General features: G+C 43.8%; 1 non-coding gene across 1 annotated transcript; it reads left to right on the top strand.

Moving 5' to 3' along the window:
- The first annotated feature begins 14,835 nt into the window (after nucleotides 1-14,835).
- TRNAT-UGU (transfer RNA threonine (anticodon UGU)) lies at nucleotides 14,836-14,907 on the top strand. Its single transcript has one exon. It is a non-coding gene; the product is annotated as a tRNA-Thr (tRNA).
- The last annotated feature ends 1,245 nt before the right edge of the window (nucleotides 14,908-16,152 follow it).

The following is a 16,152-nucleotide window of genomic DNA, read 5'->3' on the forward strand; positions in this document are numbered from 1 at the left end:
TAAAAGTTTTTGTCTGCTAGCCTATTCTTGTAGCAAAGAAACTTTTGTAGCCCAATATACTTATCTTTTGTGTAATATGTGACTAGCACCTTAATTGCGTGTCTCCTCCAAAGGTGCCAATTTTCTCACTTGGATTGTGCAGACTACTTGATTCACAGAAAAAACATTTCAATGTTGGAACACAAATTGTTCCTACCAATTTTTAAACAAGACATTTCCCTTCATTGAAATACAAATATAATGCATCCAACAAAAAGGAATATGTTATAACTTTGTCGATTTGACAATACTTGTGTACATGAGTTACATTGGCACTCTAAATGTAGCCAAAAACATGCTTTCGTCATGGAAAGTAGCATATACAAGCCTTTAGACTAGGTTAAGTTTGTTAACAAAAGTCAAGTAAAGGAATTGTGTCCTCCAAAAAAAGGCAGTGGACATCACCGTCGCTTGCACTCCATGGGCATGAGTTGCGGCCCACATAAATACACATCATATGAGGTCTTGTTAAAACCTTTTATGATCACCGCAAAAGCATACTTGTCATCCTTTTTAAGGTTGAGTTTTTGACATTGTTAGCCAAGCCTTGGTGATCCATCGCATGTTCCCACTTTTCTAGCTAGCCCTTTAGATCTATTGACAAGTATTGGTTGTCGTGGTGCTCAATATCGAGTACTATGAAGTGTATAACAAGAGGATTATAATGGCATTTGTAAGAGCTATTGTTGATTAAAAGGACACTACACTGATCATATCGCTTCACCTTTGCCAAAAATTTTGCAAAACTTTAACAAATGTTGATCTTCCACCACCAAAATAGTAATTTCCCACTTCACATACTCGTTATCTAACCCATCCACTAATATGGTTGTGAACCTAGAAGAAACATCTTTGAATTCTTGAACCCACGCTGTTGAGCATTGCACTACTCCATGTGTACACATTTGCCCATGTCATAGCCCATGCAATAAAACTCCTATGCATCTTTTGGAACAAGTAGGTAGGTGTCATCTGCCTCGTCATGCTTGACATATGATGTAGCCTCAATATCATGGGCAAATGAAGGGTCATCCTTGTTAGGTGTACATGAAAGAAAAAGTATACCGTTTAGATCTAATATAAGGGATGGTTGGATTGGATCATCAAATGGCAAGGAGGAGACGGCTGGGGGAATATAACTTGGAGATTCTCTTATGATGATGGTTTCCTCTATGAGCAACTTGAAGGCCCCTTTTTCCTTTAAACACTTTGTAAAAGACAACATTCAACATTGCAAAATAAACGTGAGGCACTATTTGATCAAAATACACCCTTTATAAAACATAAAAGCGACAAAAAAATAGATTCTGACAAAAAGATTGATTTTGCATTCAAAATCAAGAATCACATATTCTTGTCATTAAAATTGAACAAGACTAGTGTGGCTTCAATGTCATAATTTCTTGCAAACTATTGGTGTGTGTGTGGGGTGGGGTGGGGGCCCGAGGGAAGGGGGGGGGGGGGGGGGGGGGGGGGGGGGGGGGGGCATTAAGAGGATTGTGAAGGGGAGTACTCTTTCTAGGAGTCTTCTTCACGGCAAGATGTGATCTGGGTGCTTCCCTCTCTCTCATATTTACATATGCACTTGAAACAAGAAACCAACTCATTAAATATGCTATTGATCATGCAATGACGTAGAAACATGGATACTAAACAAATTTATTTGGGATGCCTTAGACTCTTAGATCATAAAGTACGTTAGCTCAAACATTCACGAGACATTTACTAAAGTAAGACTCACTTCCACTCTTACCCCTAGCCTCTTGAGCATGCTACTTTGAATATGTGGACTCCAAAGGTCTAGTCATTTAGGAAGGTCCACCTATGTCATAAACACATCACATTAGACCCAAGCAAACATTGCCTATAAGTTGGCAGGTCCAATACCATTAACACTTACTATCGTTGGTGTAGCCAAAGTTGGTCCGAGCTAAAAAGTGGTCAATGCCAAGCCGAGGAAGGGCGGGTACCAAGGTCCTGGGCAGCCAAAGGGTAGCAGAAGTGTATGATCAATGTGGTTTTTTAGGCCAAAAGAGCTGAAGGATGAGCCCATATCGGATAACAGGTGAAGGTGCCCAAAGTGCTGAGTCAGTGCTCTGAAATGTAATGTACAATGTGCTCTAGAATCCGGCCCAAACGGCTCGTCAAACGGAGCCCCGGTGTGCGAAATATTGAAGTGTAAAGATAGAAGGTTTAGCAGATCCCGGACGGGCAGGGTAGCTGGGACAAATGGCCCAGACTGACATTAGTAGATAGATGCATAGAGCTCAAATTTTGGAACGTGCCTGTTTTCTTGGATAGTCAATCGGAGCTCAAGTCAGCAAGTTATGGTCAATTGAAATTTTTTCGGGGGCTATGTTTGAGCCCACTTGCCCGGATTGGAAGTTGGGCCATCCAACATCTTTATGGCCTTGCCAAGGTTCTCGCTGATGGTGTGCACTATGTGGAGCTAATTGGAGTCGACGGCATGTGAATCTGAGGTTGGAGCGCGGATAAATGATCGATCAAAGTTGGTAGTTTGTAGCGAACGTGAAGGGCCATATGTTTTTTTTCCTGTTTGGGGTGCTTCATTCAAGGCCACGACGAAGTCGGTTTGCGGAGCCGTTATGTACGCTCGAAGTCTGGAATGCGGGGTTTTGATGGATCTTTACCGGGTGACCATGGGACCCTTGAGCACTGGATGACAGTTGATCGAGCAGGCTCAAAAGAAAAAAGCTTTTGGTGAAAAAATGAGGATCTTTTTGTGGGCTTAAGAGGCCATTTGACTGGCAACTGCCACGTGGCAAGCGGGCATAAGTCCCAAATTAAGGAAGAACCGTGGACAGGTGGGCTATATAGGCCATGAGCGCCTCCATTTGTGGTATCAAAGAGAGGAAAGGGAGCTCCCTCTCCCGTTGGCTATGGCGCAGGCCCGTAGGGCGCTTTGGCGGCGACGCGCAGCCCTGCGTGGGCGCATGGGGCGGTTTTGAGAGTTGGAGATGGCACGGCAGTGGCTGTAGTTGGCACGCGTTGGCAGGTGGTGGCCAATGTTGACAGTGATGATGTAGCAGGGCTCGTTCCCATGCCCGCGGCCCTAGGGCCCCAACCTTTTTGAGAACAAGTGCCCCCCCCCCCCAAATAGCGATGTCGCTATTGCTAACCAAGGGGAGGGGTCCCGCGATGGAATGAAGCAGCCCGAGGCCAGCAGGGGGTCAAGTGCCAAGGGGGCAGTCCCACTAGAGGGAGAAAGAAAGAGAGAGAGAGAGCCCGAGGGCCGCCAGGAGTACAAGAGGAAAGTCAAAGGGCGAGCTCGTTTCAGGGCTGGCCAAGCAGAGGTGAGGGCAAAGAGAGAGATCAGGACCAAAAGGGCAAATGAGGAATAGAGGGAGAGAAGGCAGGTGTGAGCCGTACAAAGGTGGTCAAAGGGTAAAAAAAAGAAGCAGTGCAAGCTAAGCCCCCCCAAAGGGATAAAAAATAAAGAAAAAATAAAATTTTAAAAATGTCCCCCCCCCCCCCCCCCCCCCCCCCCCCCCCCCCCCGTGCAAAAGAGAGAGAGAAAGAGAGCAGATGAAGCAAGGAAACTACCTTCTCCCAAAGTTGCCAAATGTGGATGCAAGGTGGACCAATCAAAGCCCAGATGCCCAAATTGAAAGGGGCACCCCTATATAAACCATTTTTGAGCCATTTTTCATGCCTTTTGCCATTATGCTTTTTGCCAGAGAAGGCTTCTTGCCAGGGCCTTGAGCCAGTGAGCCTACAGAGAGCCAAGATAGAGAGTGTGTGTGAGTTCTTGGGTTGGATTTTTGGGTGCCGTTTTGAAGCCTGCAAAGTAGAGCTCTCTGACAGAGGAGTGTGCCTATCAAAGCCCTTTGTATTTTCGCATGAAAATGGCCATGTTGATGGCATTGCAAGCCCTTGTATATGCCTTTTGAAGTGAAATCAAGCCAATGTTGCCCATCTTGTTGTGGTTTCCCCTTCCCCCCTTCTCTTTCTCCTGCTTTGGTGTTTCCCCTCGGTGCCGGCAGTGTGGATGTGTGTGCCCCCCCGGACCGACAGTGTCCTGTGTGAGAGAGTGAGATTGAGCGGCTGTGTGTGTGTGTGTGTGTGTGTGTGTGTGTGTGTGTGTGTGTATGGGTGGAGACAGATCATGGGAGTAGGTATGCTTTGTGTGGTGGATTTGTGGAGTGTAGAGATTGGGAATCGAGTAGGCGGTGGTCTGTTGGTGTGAAGTGTGATTTTGAAGGTGTTTTCCGAGAGGATAGGGGTGTTGTGGATACCCTGAGCTATAGAGAGGCCCTTGTGTTTGTGTCGGGTGTGTTCCCCCATTCCCCCTCTCCATCTTCTGGTGCCCCCACTGAGGAGTGTGTTGATGCTCCTAGTTGAAGCCAAAGTGCTGATTTTGGTGATGCCAAAGGTGCGGCCTTTGAAGAGCAGGTGCTACTAGTGATGGCTTGGACGGGATTTCCCATTTTCACTGGGATTGAAGATGCGAAAACTTGGCTTCAAGACTATGGATTGTTCGTGTTGGAAAGCGGTTTATCGAGAGAAGACGGTGCGGTATAGGTGTTCCCGCTCTTGGTTCATGGTAAAGCGAGGCTATGATTTGATAGCCTTGGTGAAGAAGAAAAGGTAGATTACAAAGCCCTGGAGGCGGCTTTTCAAAGAAGATTCGTAGCGGATGTGCAGCTGGATGAAGTAAAGCGGAAGTTGGACGGATTGAAGCAAAGCTTGGAGGGTGATTTTCAAGCGTTCGAGTGGGAGTTCAAAGCCCTTTGGGGGAAATTAATCAAGGTAACTGCTGCAAAAAATGCCACTTTTTAAAAGTTAAATAAATTCATGGATTGCCTGCATGAGGAAGTGTGAGATAAGGTGGAGATAGATAGCTCGCTGTCATATGAAGAGGCGGTAGCTCTAGCGAAAGGGCGAACCAAAACGATTTTGAAGAAGCGCAAGGCTAGGAGGTGTTTGCAAGGCACTATGATGCCAAGGCAGTGTAATGCGGTGGTAGCCGAGCGGTGATACCCGAGCCACAGGTGGTACAAAGAGAAGTGCAACTGCAGAAAAAACCAAGGGTTCTTTGGCTATAGAGAGACAGGGTGGTTCCTATGCCGAAGATGCCAGCTAGAGCGGTTTCATTTGTGGAGGAAGTGCAGGTGGTTCCAGAGTGGACAAAGGATTTTCTGTCAAGTTTGAGTGCGAGTGCGGCTGTAGAAGCTCCGTTGAAGTGTGGTAAAGAGCAAAGAGTGCGGTTTGCAGACGAGGTCAAAGCGGTAAAGCTAGAGGAGATTTATGGGCTTGAAACCAAAGAGGAGACTGGGTTGAGTGACGATAGTTCTATGGATGTAGACACGAGTTGGGAGACTGAGTCGTCTCAATCCAGGTATGATGAGTTTGACCTCTTACATGTGAGTGGAGAGTCAGTAAATATGTGCAAGGAGCAGCATGAAGTGCAAGCCGAGGTGCCTAATGAAGACCAAGTGGAGCAATTCAGGCCTACAGGTGATGATGTGCAGGTAAAGCTGGTGTGCAGTACCGTGCTAATGACCATGTTGGTGAAGGTAGCAGTAGAGTATGCCGTGGTGGTGCAACAGGTGCAAAGTTTTTCCAAGAGGGATAGAGCAGTTGTGCCTATGAAAGAAGACGAGGATGATGTGGTAGAGAACGAGTTTCTCTCTTCCTTGGCGGAGCTTGGTGATGCAATGGTAGAAGGGAAAATGGTTGAAGCCGACAAGCAAATAGTGCTTATCGACCTTAAAGGGCAAGTCGAAGAGGAAGAGCTCGACAATGCTGGAATTGAGTGCATGGTAGGTGAGAAGGGCAGTGCAGAGTCAAAGATATAGGTTCTTCCTATGCACTCAGTGCCCTCTATGACAGGTGACGCGGATTCCAAGGCAGTGTCCAACCTTTCCAAGGAGCTTTGTGAGTGGTGGTTGAAAGGAATGGTGATCAAAGCAGTTGTGCAGTGGGCCGTTGAGCAGGTGCAGGATCTACTAGATGAGGATCTAGCTTTACATGGATGGGAGGGTGGGTCAGATATGTCAGGTCTATTTGGTGCAAGTGACTGGTCAGGTATGTCTTTGGATGGTGAGCATGATGGTGCTCCATTTGGTGTTCTTGGAGGTGCTTTGTTTTGAGTGGGCAGTTTGCCCATGAGTGCTTGGAGTAGTAGAAGCATGATGTTGGTAGTTTGGCTATACAATTGGTTATGTGCCTTAGTGTGGCACTATGCAAGGGTGTTGCAGGTGGATGGAGGAGATCAATGCAAGGTGTTTGACCCAGGCGGTTGATGACAGATAAAGCAGGGGGTTGGGCAACCCGCTTGAGCAACAACACTGGGTGGCAAATGTCACGTTTTGTACATATGCTAGGTGTTTTTGTGGTGTGCAGAGAGTTTGTTTTGGGTGTTCAGGTTTTTCGTGCAATAAGCCTATGTGTGGTTGAACATAAATGTTCAACGAGGGGGTGGGAAATGATGGTGCATCCAAAGTTGGTCCGAGCTAGAAAGTGGTCGATGCCAAGCAGAGGATGCATGTAGGTGTAGTGCAGAAGTCTAGGGCAAGTACCAAGGTCCTGGGCAGCCAAAGGGTAGCGGAAGTGTATGATCAATGTGGTTTTTTAGGCCAAAAGAGCTAAAGGATGAGCCCATATAGGATAACATGTGAAGGAGCCCAAAGTGCTGAGTCAGTGCTCTAGAATGTAGTGTTTAGTGTTCTCTAGAATCTGGTCCAAACGGCTCATCAAACAGAGCCCCGGTGTGTGAGATATTGAAGTGTAAAGATAGAAGGTTTAGCAGATCCCGGACGGGCAGGGCAGCTGGGATAGATGGCCCAGGTTGACGTTAGTGGATAGATGCATAGAGCTCAAATTATGGAGCGTGCTTGTTTTCTCGGATTGTCAATCGGGGCTCAGGTTAGCAAGTTATGGTCAATTGAAATTTTTTCGGGGGCTAGGTTTGAGCCCACTTCCCTGCATTGGAAGTTGAGCCATCCGACATCTTCATGGCCTCGGCAAGGTTCTTGGTGATGGTGTGCACTATATGGAGCTAATCGGAGTCGACGGCATGTGAATCTGAGGTCGGAGCACGGAGAAATGACCGATCAAAGTTGGCAGTTTGTAACGAACGTGAAGGGCCATATGTTTTTTTTCTAGTTTGGGATGCTCTGTTCAAGGCCACGATGAAGTCCATTTGCTGAGCCGTTATGTACGTTTGAAGTTTGGAATGCGAGGCTTCGGTGGATCTTTACCGGGTGACCATGGGACCCATGAGCACCGGATGACAGTTGATCAAGCAGCTTCAAAAAAAAATGAAGCTTTTGGTGAAAAAAATGAGGATCTTTTTGTGGGCTTAAGAGGCCATTTGACTAGCAGCTGCCACGTGGCAGGCAGGCATAAGTCCCAAATGCAAGGAAGAAGCGTGGACGGGTGGGCTATATAGGCCATGAGCGCCTCCATTTGTGGTATTGAAGAGAGGAAAGGGAGCTCCCTCTCCCGTTGGCTATGGTGCAGGCACGTAGGGTGCTGTGGCGGCGGCGTGCAGCCTTGCGTGGGCGCACGGGGCGGTTTTGAGAGTTGGAGATGGCGCGACAGTGGCCGTAGTTGGCACGCACTGACAGTGATGACGTAGCAGGGCCCGTTCCCATGCCCGCGTCCCTAGGGCCCCAACCTTTTTGAGGGCAAGTGTCCCCCCCCCCCAATAGCGATGTCGCTATTGCTAGCCAAGGGGAGGGGTCTTGTGATGGAATGAAGCAGCTTGAGGCCAGTCAGAGGGTCGAGTGCCAAGGGGGCAGTCCCACTAGAGAGAAAAATAAGAGAGAGAGAGAGCCCGAGGGCTGCCAGGGGTACAAGAGGCAAGTCAAAGGGCGAGCTCGTTTCAAGGCTGGCCAAGCAAAGGTGAGGGCAAAGAGAGAGATCGGGACCAAAAGGGCAAATGAGGAATAGAGGGAGAGAAGGCAGATGTGAGCCGAACAGAGGTGGTCAAAGGGTAAAAAAAAGAAGTAGTGCAAGCTACGCCCCCAAAAAGGGATTTTTTTATAAAAATGTCAAGGGGCAATAGCGACATTGCTAATGCCCCCCCCCTCAAGTGCAAAAGAGAGAGAAAAAGAGAGCAGATGAAGCAAGGTGGCTACCTCCTCCCAAAGTTGCTAAATGTTGATGCAAGGTGGACCAATCAGAGCCCAGATGCCCAAACTGAAAGGGGCACCCCTATATAAACCATTTTGAGCCATTTTTCATGCTTTTTTCCATTATGCTTTTTACAAAGAAGGCTTCTTGCCAGGGCCTTGAGCCGGTGAGCCTGCAAAGAGCCAAGATAGAGAGTGTGTGTGAGGGTTCTTGGGTTGGCTTTTTCGGTGCCATTTTGAAGCCTGCAAAGTAGAGCTCTCTGACAGAGGAGTGTGCCTATCAAAGCCCTTCGTATTTTCATGAAAATGGCCATGTTGATGGCATTGCAAGCCCTTGTATATGCCTTTTGAAGTGCAATCAAGCCACTGTTGCCCATCTTGTTTTTGTTTCCCCTTCCCCCCTTCTCTTTCTCCTGCTCTGGTGTTTCCCCTCGGTGCCGGCAGTGTGGATGTGTGTGCCCCCCCGGACCGACAGTGTCCGGTGTGAGAGAGTGAGATTGAGCAGCTATGTGTGTGTGTGTGTGTGTAAGGGTGGAGACAGATCATGGGAGTAGGTATGGTTTGTGTGGTGGATTTGTGGAGTGTAGAGATTGGGAATTGAGTAGGCGGTGGTTTGTTGTTGGTGTGAAGTGTGATTTTGAAGGTGTTTTTTGAGAGGATAGGGGTGTTGTGGATACCCTAATCTATAGAGAGGCCCTTGTGTTTGTGCCGGGCATGTTCCCCCATTCCCCCTCTCCATCGTATTTTTGTTGTGCTTCTTTGACACCTTTACCATGTTACTCAGGAAGATGGGGAAATCTAGAATTCTCATCACCAACTACCATGTGTTGCACTATATCCACTTCCTCTTTTGTCATTGCCTCTACATGGTCAATGTATGCACTTCCTTTGGACTGCTTTCACCTGGTTGTGACTCAATCGTTGATGTCTTTACAGAGGGATCTACCTTCACAGCTGGAGTGCCCTCATTGGCCACATGCAGCTCTTCCTTTCCATCTAGAGTTTTCCAGTCATTGGAGTGAATGTTAGTCTCCACTTTGGTACATCATCATGTATTGTGTGTCATTCCAAAAACCCACCAAGGTGATGGAAATGGGATCGTGCTAGCTAGGGTGGATGAAACATAAACATTGTGCACACAAGTGAGTGTGTGTTGGCTAGATTATCACTCAGGCAAATTAGATTTCAAGATCAATTAGCTTGGACTCATAAACACAATCTTGAGTATTTGCTAAGCCATCACAAGCTCTCCATAAACAAGGGAGGTATGTTTCAAAATAGACTTGTATTTATTCATTCATGAAATGAGCTTTAAGTAGCTCTATAGCCTTGCACCACTGCACGTGGGATAATTCCTTCTCTTCACTCCTTGACTCATATTCTAGGACAAAGCTCAAACTTTAGAATCCTCCCCTTGAGGTTTGGAGTAGGAAGAAACTAAAGAAGCTGACATCTTTAGCACACTCCAATCCAGGAGACAAACTATCTCTAATCCAAGAGATACTCAAACACCTCCCCTCAAACAGATGTATAAAACTGAGACCAAGCTAGTCCAAGCTATCTCCAAACAAATACAATTGAAAGGGAAAGGGAAAACAAAAAGGCTAGAGAATGTTGTCGTAGACTAGAAGGCTATTGTCGCCTTCTTCTTCATCTTCATCTTTGTCTTCTTGTGCCAAATACACTTTGGGACTTGGATTTCTGCTGGTGATGCCTCTGTCCCTTTTGAAACACTTGGAAGAAAGGTGACCCTTCTTTCTTGTAGGTTTGCCTCCTATGTTGAAGGGTTCCCATCCACGTGCTTTGATGGCACAACTCCAAAAAACTCTCCTTGTTAGGTGAGTATTGAAAGCTCAAAAGCCTACACACACACACACACACACACACACACACACAACACACACACACACACACACACACACACATAGAGGTTTGAGAACTTCAATCTGTAGGGGATTCCCAAAAAACAAAAAACAAAAAAAAATCAATTTTACAAATTTAATCGAACAATTAAATGCTTGTATGGAACCCGATTAGAGCAAGTGGTCAATCAACAAATTGCTCTCGAGACGGGCTACACACACACACACACACACACACACACACCAATTGCAAATGTGAATTTTTCTAGATAGAGGAGAAACTATTGAATGAAAAAGCAAGTTTCTAATGGAAAATTAATGAGTTTAATGCTAATGAAGCTTCCAATTAGCTAGTGAGTAGTGGCCCACAAGTCTTTAACTCAAGAACATGCTCGTGCTAGCCAATGGAATTCTAACTAGGCATGCACTATGCAATAGAAGGGCAAACCTCATAGATCTAGTTAATGATGATTAAGGAATTCTAATCATACTAGCATGAAAATTCATAATGAAAAATCTAGCTAGCATATCTTGGTGCTCTGATACCACTTGATGGGAATGTGATCATGCTAGCTAGGGTGGATGAAAGATAAACATCATGCACACAAGTGAGTGTGTGTTGGCTAGATTATCACTCAAGCAAATTAGGTTCCAAGATCAATTAACTTGGACTCATAAACACGATCTTGAGTATTTGCTAATCCATCACAAGCTCACCATAAACAAGGGAGATATGTTGCAAAATAGACTTATATTTATTCATTCATGAAATGAGCTTTAAGTAGTAGCTCTACACCCTTGCACCACTCCATGTGGGATAATTCCTTCTCTTCACTCTTGGACTCATATTCTAGGACAAAGCTCACACTTTACACAAGGCAATGAAAAGGATTGTGGTAGGTAGACAAGTACATTAAGCACTATCGCCATAACAAAAAACTGTCATTTCAAAAAAGAAACTTCAAGGCAAATAAAATTACCATAACATAAAATAATGTCATGACAAGAAAACCACCATGACCAAAAACAAAGTACCATGATAGGTACCTTGGGCTACACAATACCTGAAAAAATTAGCCATGAACCTACAACTACCATGGTAGGAAAAACTACTTTGCTAGTACCTTGGACACAAGCACCATAGCAAACAAACTTCCATGAAAAAAAAACAATTATAGAAAAAAACCAAGAAAAAGTACCTTGGACACTACCACCATAATAGAAATGGCATTCCAAAAAACCACCAAGGCAATGAAATATACCATGGAAAGTAGAAAATTTACCATGGACAAAGAATCCTTTCATATTACAAAAGACACTAGAAACTATGTCAATGAAAAGGAGGTATAATTCCATTCATAGTACAGAACATTCTTATACACAAGTGCTGAAATCAAGAGCCAGAAGATATAATAGTCCACATCTTCAAGCCAAGGAACTTTGAAAACCATAGTTGAGAAGATAACCCTCACCTGCACCCATGGAAACAACACAACATTTAGTTAGCATTGGTACTGTATGCAGGTGATGCATGGGTATCCCACATGTTATAGATGTCACCCGACTAGATTGCTTTCAAAGATAAATAATAAGAAAGGTCAAGCTAATCATATATTCAGAGATGAAATCATTTACAAGGGGAAAAACCATATGAAGTCCCTTGTGCTTTACAAGCTCTCATGAGATAAAGTTCAACAAAAGAAGCTATTCAAGTGCCTCTACTGGCATATGCATGAGGAATACTTACAACCATCAAATAGTTCGGATAGCAGTCCCTTTCAATACCAAAAGTCACCTAAGAATGAGTTGGAGCAGTCAACTCCACAATAGCCTGCTTATCCTTGCCCTTTACCATAGATCCAACATTTAATACTACCCCTTTGCAGGTAAAATCCTCACAGTCCTAATGTACATACACTTCTCCCAAATACACACACCACTAATGCTATAAGTAAGCATGTAAAGCTCACCTTTTTATAGGTTTTGGAGCAAGTGGCCACCTTCCTTCTTAGCTGTATGGCAGACCTGGCTTCAAGAGGGGGATGGTGTAGCAGCACCGCCACACACACACACACGCACGCACGCACGCGCACGCGCACACACACGCGCACGTGCACACACACACACACACACACACGCACAGGCACAGGCACACGCACACACACACACAGAGCACTTAAGAGCACAATATCACAGACCCGTCAGGAGGGAGCCACCTCGCTATTAAGCAGAAGACGACATCATTTACAGAGCCGGTTAGCCCACCCATAACCCATTTAGTATCTAAGGGTTAGGTATCATTAAGGTACCACCTTACAAAAATTACGTAGTGAATTTAAGTGAGTTATTCACTAAAAGTATTCCACACCAACAGTCCCAGTAAAAATATACCAAGGAAATAGTAACACACTAAAAACAGCCATGTGTGTGTGTACCAGTACCAGTATAGTTCAGTAGTACAAACAGGTATCAATATCAGTACCAATATACAACACCAATACAACTCTAGTATTACCAGTAGCAGTATAGGAGTATCAGTATCAGTAGTGTATAGTGCCAGTATCAGTACCACTATAGTCTTGTAGTACTAGTAAGTACCAATATCAGTATTAGTATATATTGTACCAGTACAACGAGTACTACTAGTAGCAGTATAGGAGTACAATAACAATAGTGTATAGTGTCAGTATCAGTACCAATATCATCTAGTAGTACCAATAATTACCAGTACCAGTACCAGTATACGTTGTACCAGTACTCCTAGTACTAGTATAGCAGTAACAATATCAGTAGTAGAACCAATACCAGTACTAGTACTAGTACTGTGTGTGTGTGTGTGTGTGTGTGTGTGTGTGTGTGTGTGTGTGTGTGTTCACCTTGTGGTGGGAGCCACTTCTTAATATCAAATAAGGTAACTATTTTTTGCTCACGGATACATGTCTTTTTTTGGAGGTGGTTAGATGTAAATTGTCATCTCATTATTCAACAGCCCCATGCTATTCACTTGCCCGCTCACGACTATTGTGCTACCACAATAGCCCTGTCACATGCCCCAACTTTACCACAACTTTGTTATCATACGTGGTATCACCTCCAATAGGTTCTCACAATCAATCAAGCCCTCGTCCTACCAAATAGAAGCTGCCTATCAAAACAACTTATATAGTGTTAGATATAAGACACTCTAAAGAAAGCTTTCAAATTTATGTCTACCAAATGAGGATGTATCACATGGTCTATCACATGTCACATGTTGACTATAAGCATCCAGTTGTAAGAGGGTGCTCACACATATTGGGTGGTACAAAACCCACACCGTAACAATCCCCCCCTTTTGGGTTTTGTCGCACTAAAGAAATCAGCTACTCCCCTCAAAACACACTAGAGATAGGTACACATGACACAATCCTCCCCTTGAACACAAATAGGGAAAGGATGCACAAAATCCCCCATGGAGAAAGTGGGATACGCAAAATCCTCCGCTACAACACAAAGGGGTGACGAATACATGGCTAAAGTGCTCAAAATAAATCAGTGTAACTAAACCAACAAATCCATTTTTGGTGTTGGAATGTTCAGTAGCAACATTGATTTGAGTTTGGCCTTTGTCTTTGTAGCGGTTGTTGTTGCTTGTGGTCGCCTTATACTTGTTGTTGTTATCTTTCTATTCGCAATACTTGGATGAGTAATTGTTTTTTCCACAATGCCTACACAGGTTCACTTCATAACTATCTTTTGACAAATGATTTGTATGGCCAGAGTGTGTGCATTTGAGGTTACTCTTGTTTTTATTAGCAGCTACTTGGAAATCCCTGTAATGTAATCACTTATGTGTGCAAAAATGCTTAGCTCAAGGCTATAAATTGAACATGTATCTAGTCTTTCAATAATCAAATAATCATTGCGTGGCTATGCTATGCTCTTGTGTGCATTGATTATCTAAGTGTGTAATTGGTACTCTCAGTCTCTTAATTATGTCACTAGCATGAATGCTACATTGGATTACCTACCATAATCCAACACCATCCATGATGGTCATACTGTGCCATGGATGCATCCATTTCTATGATTGTCCAGCAGTCCCTTCTTTACATTATGCAACATTCCCATACTACCATCATAGACATTCTGCAAGCTCGTTATATGCTCATTTCCAAATTTCATCATCATCATCTGTGGAGATGCAAGGTAGCAAATTTCTCATTTTGAATTCTCTCGCCCATGTCAACGGCTTGTGCAATGCCACATGCCTGGAGGTATTTTTAAATACAAAAATCTTAGGCAACTTAACAAAGATACATTAGAAAAGAGGGTTTTATATTCCATTTTGGAAAAATAAAATAAAAAATAAGGAGTTGTTATATTTATTCAAGCATGTTAAAAAAAGGGGGTTTTTTAAATACTCCGTGAACGCACATTACATACGGGAGTTCTCAATAGTGAACCCCTCGAGGCTTCACTTTGCATTTGCTAACAAGAGCTCAAGCTTCTTTGCCACAACCGTATTGGACATATCCAACAATCAATGTGCTCCCAAAGATGACATGCCCGCATCCATGTCCATGTCGAAAGGCTCTAGGTCCGAGAACAGGCTTCTTGACCCCATAGGACTCGGATGCAATAGAACGGCTCTTGGGATCTTACAATTTCGCATGCTATTTCAGAGTACAGTCTCAAGGCTCTGCTAATCGCCCGTCAACGATAGGCATTCCTGAAGCCCCCGTTGCCTTGTTCTCAACCTCTTAACGTTGCAGAGATTGAAGAAGGCAAGCCCCCAACTTTGAAAGCGCGTTGTTCTAGTCCATATTATACAGTGAGACTTAATTCTGACAGCGGCTTCCATAGCACAGTGGTAGTGCACTCGCCTTGTAAGCGAAAGGTCGCGAGTTCGATCCTCGCTGGGAGCCGGGAGCCGGGAGAAAAATCCAATTTAAATGGTGAATCCAATCGAGTAGGATTTCCTCTTCGGATTTATTTTGATCTAAGAATTTTATAATAAAGTATTTATGGCTCTCTAAATTGTAACAGAAGAATCTGCAAACATAGTTTCTCTACAAAGCTTCTGCACATAATATTTCTATAGATATCAATAATCTAAAGTTTTTTCTCAAAGTTAGTGGAGAAAGAAATACAAAGAGAGAGAGAGAGAGAGAGATGCTGAGAAAGACATTGGAGATATAAATATAGCGAGAAATAGTAAAACCGAAAGAGAGAACATGAGGAGTTCAGTAAACTTTCTTTCCTCTTTCAAAAACTCTAGTCAAAGAAACAACTGGTCTTGCATGGTTGGCCTTGCCCTGACAATTTATTTTCTCAATATATAGTAAAATGCTATTGGAGAAGAATTTAAGATAAGCATAAAAGATGTTATATTTTTTTAAAGGTGAAAAACAGATTTTAATTGTTACGCTACAATCAAACATTCTCTTATTTTTTGTGTAAAGTGCAATTTATACATAAAGATAAGAGCACTCACCTTATTCGTAGTGGTTTCACTTGAAGAAGTACACACTTCAAAAAGCTTGCCTTGATGAACTACGAACAAAAGTAGAACATTAGTTACACTTTCCGTACCGTGAATTTATTTCTATATTAATATAAAAAAAGTAGATAGTGCACATTCTACTTGAGTGCCATACAAAACTATGGTGGAGAGTTGGCACTGTGTCTCTCCAATATTTAAAAGAAATGGAAGTGCCCTACCCCGTAGTTCATTTCCTACTACATAGTCATGGTATTCAAGAGCAATATAACGAACATGAATTTCACTATGATAATTTGATATCAAGTCCATGGCACCGCCATGTGAATTTGTATGTTGTAATTTCATATTCAAGTCCTTGTCACAACAATATTAGAAGGATCTTGTAATCAACATGTTCCGAGAGACTACATTTCATATAGAAAGCTCATAAAGTACTTTAGGAAACATTGACCAATTTTAGTTTCTATGATTGATGCCATTTTGAAGAGCTAGGGTTTCTATCACCTCAATCACGTCTCTTCCATCTCTGCATTGATCATCGTTCACTGTCACAGCATATCCATTATATTCATCCTTGTAAATATCATGCTCTTTGTGAGTCCTTTGTCCACCGCATCCCTGTGGCTATTGGATCCTGGAGTTTGGTGTAGTTGTATCATTCTCCCCC

Source organism: Adiantum capillus-veneris, chromosome 17, assembly GCF_014529385.1.
Source record: "Adiantum capillus-veneris isolate H3 chromosome 17, ASM1452938v2, whole genome shotgun sequence".
NCBI classification, from domain to species: Eukaryota; Viridiplantae; Streptophyta; class Polypodiopsida; order Polypodiales; family Pteridaceae; genus Adiantum; species Adiantum capillus-veneris.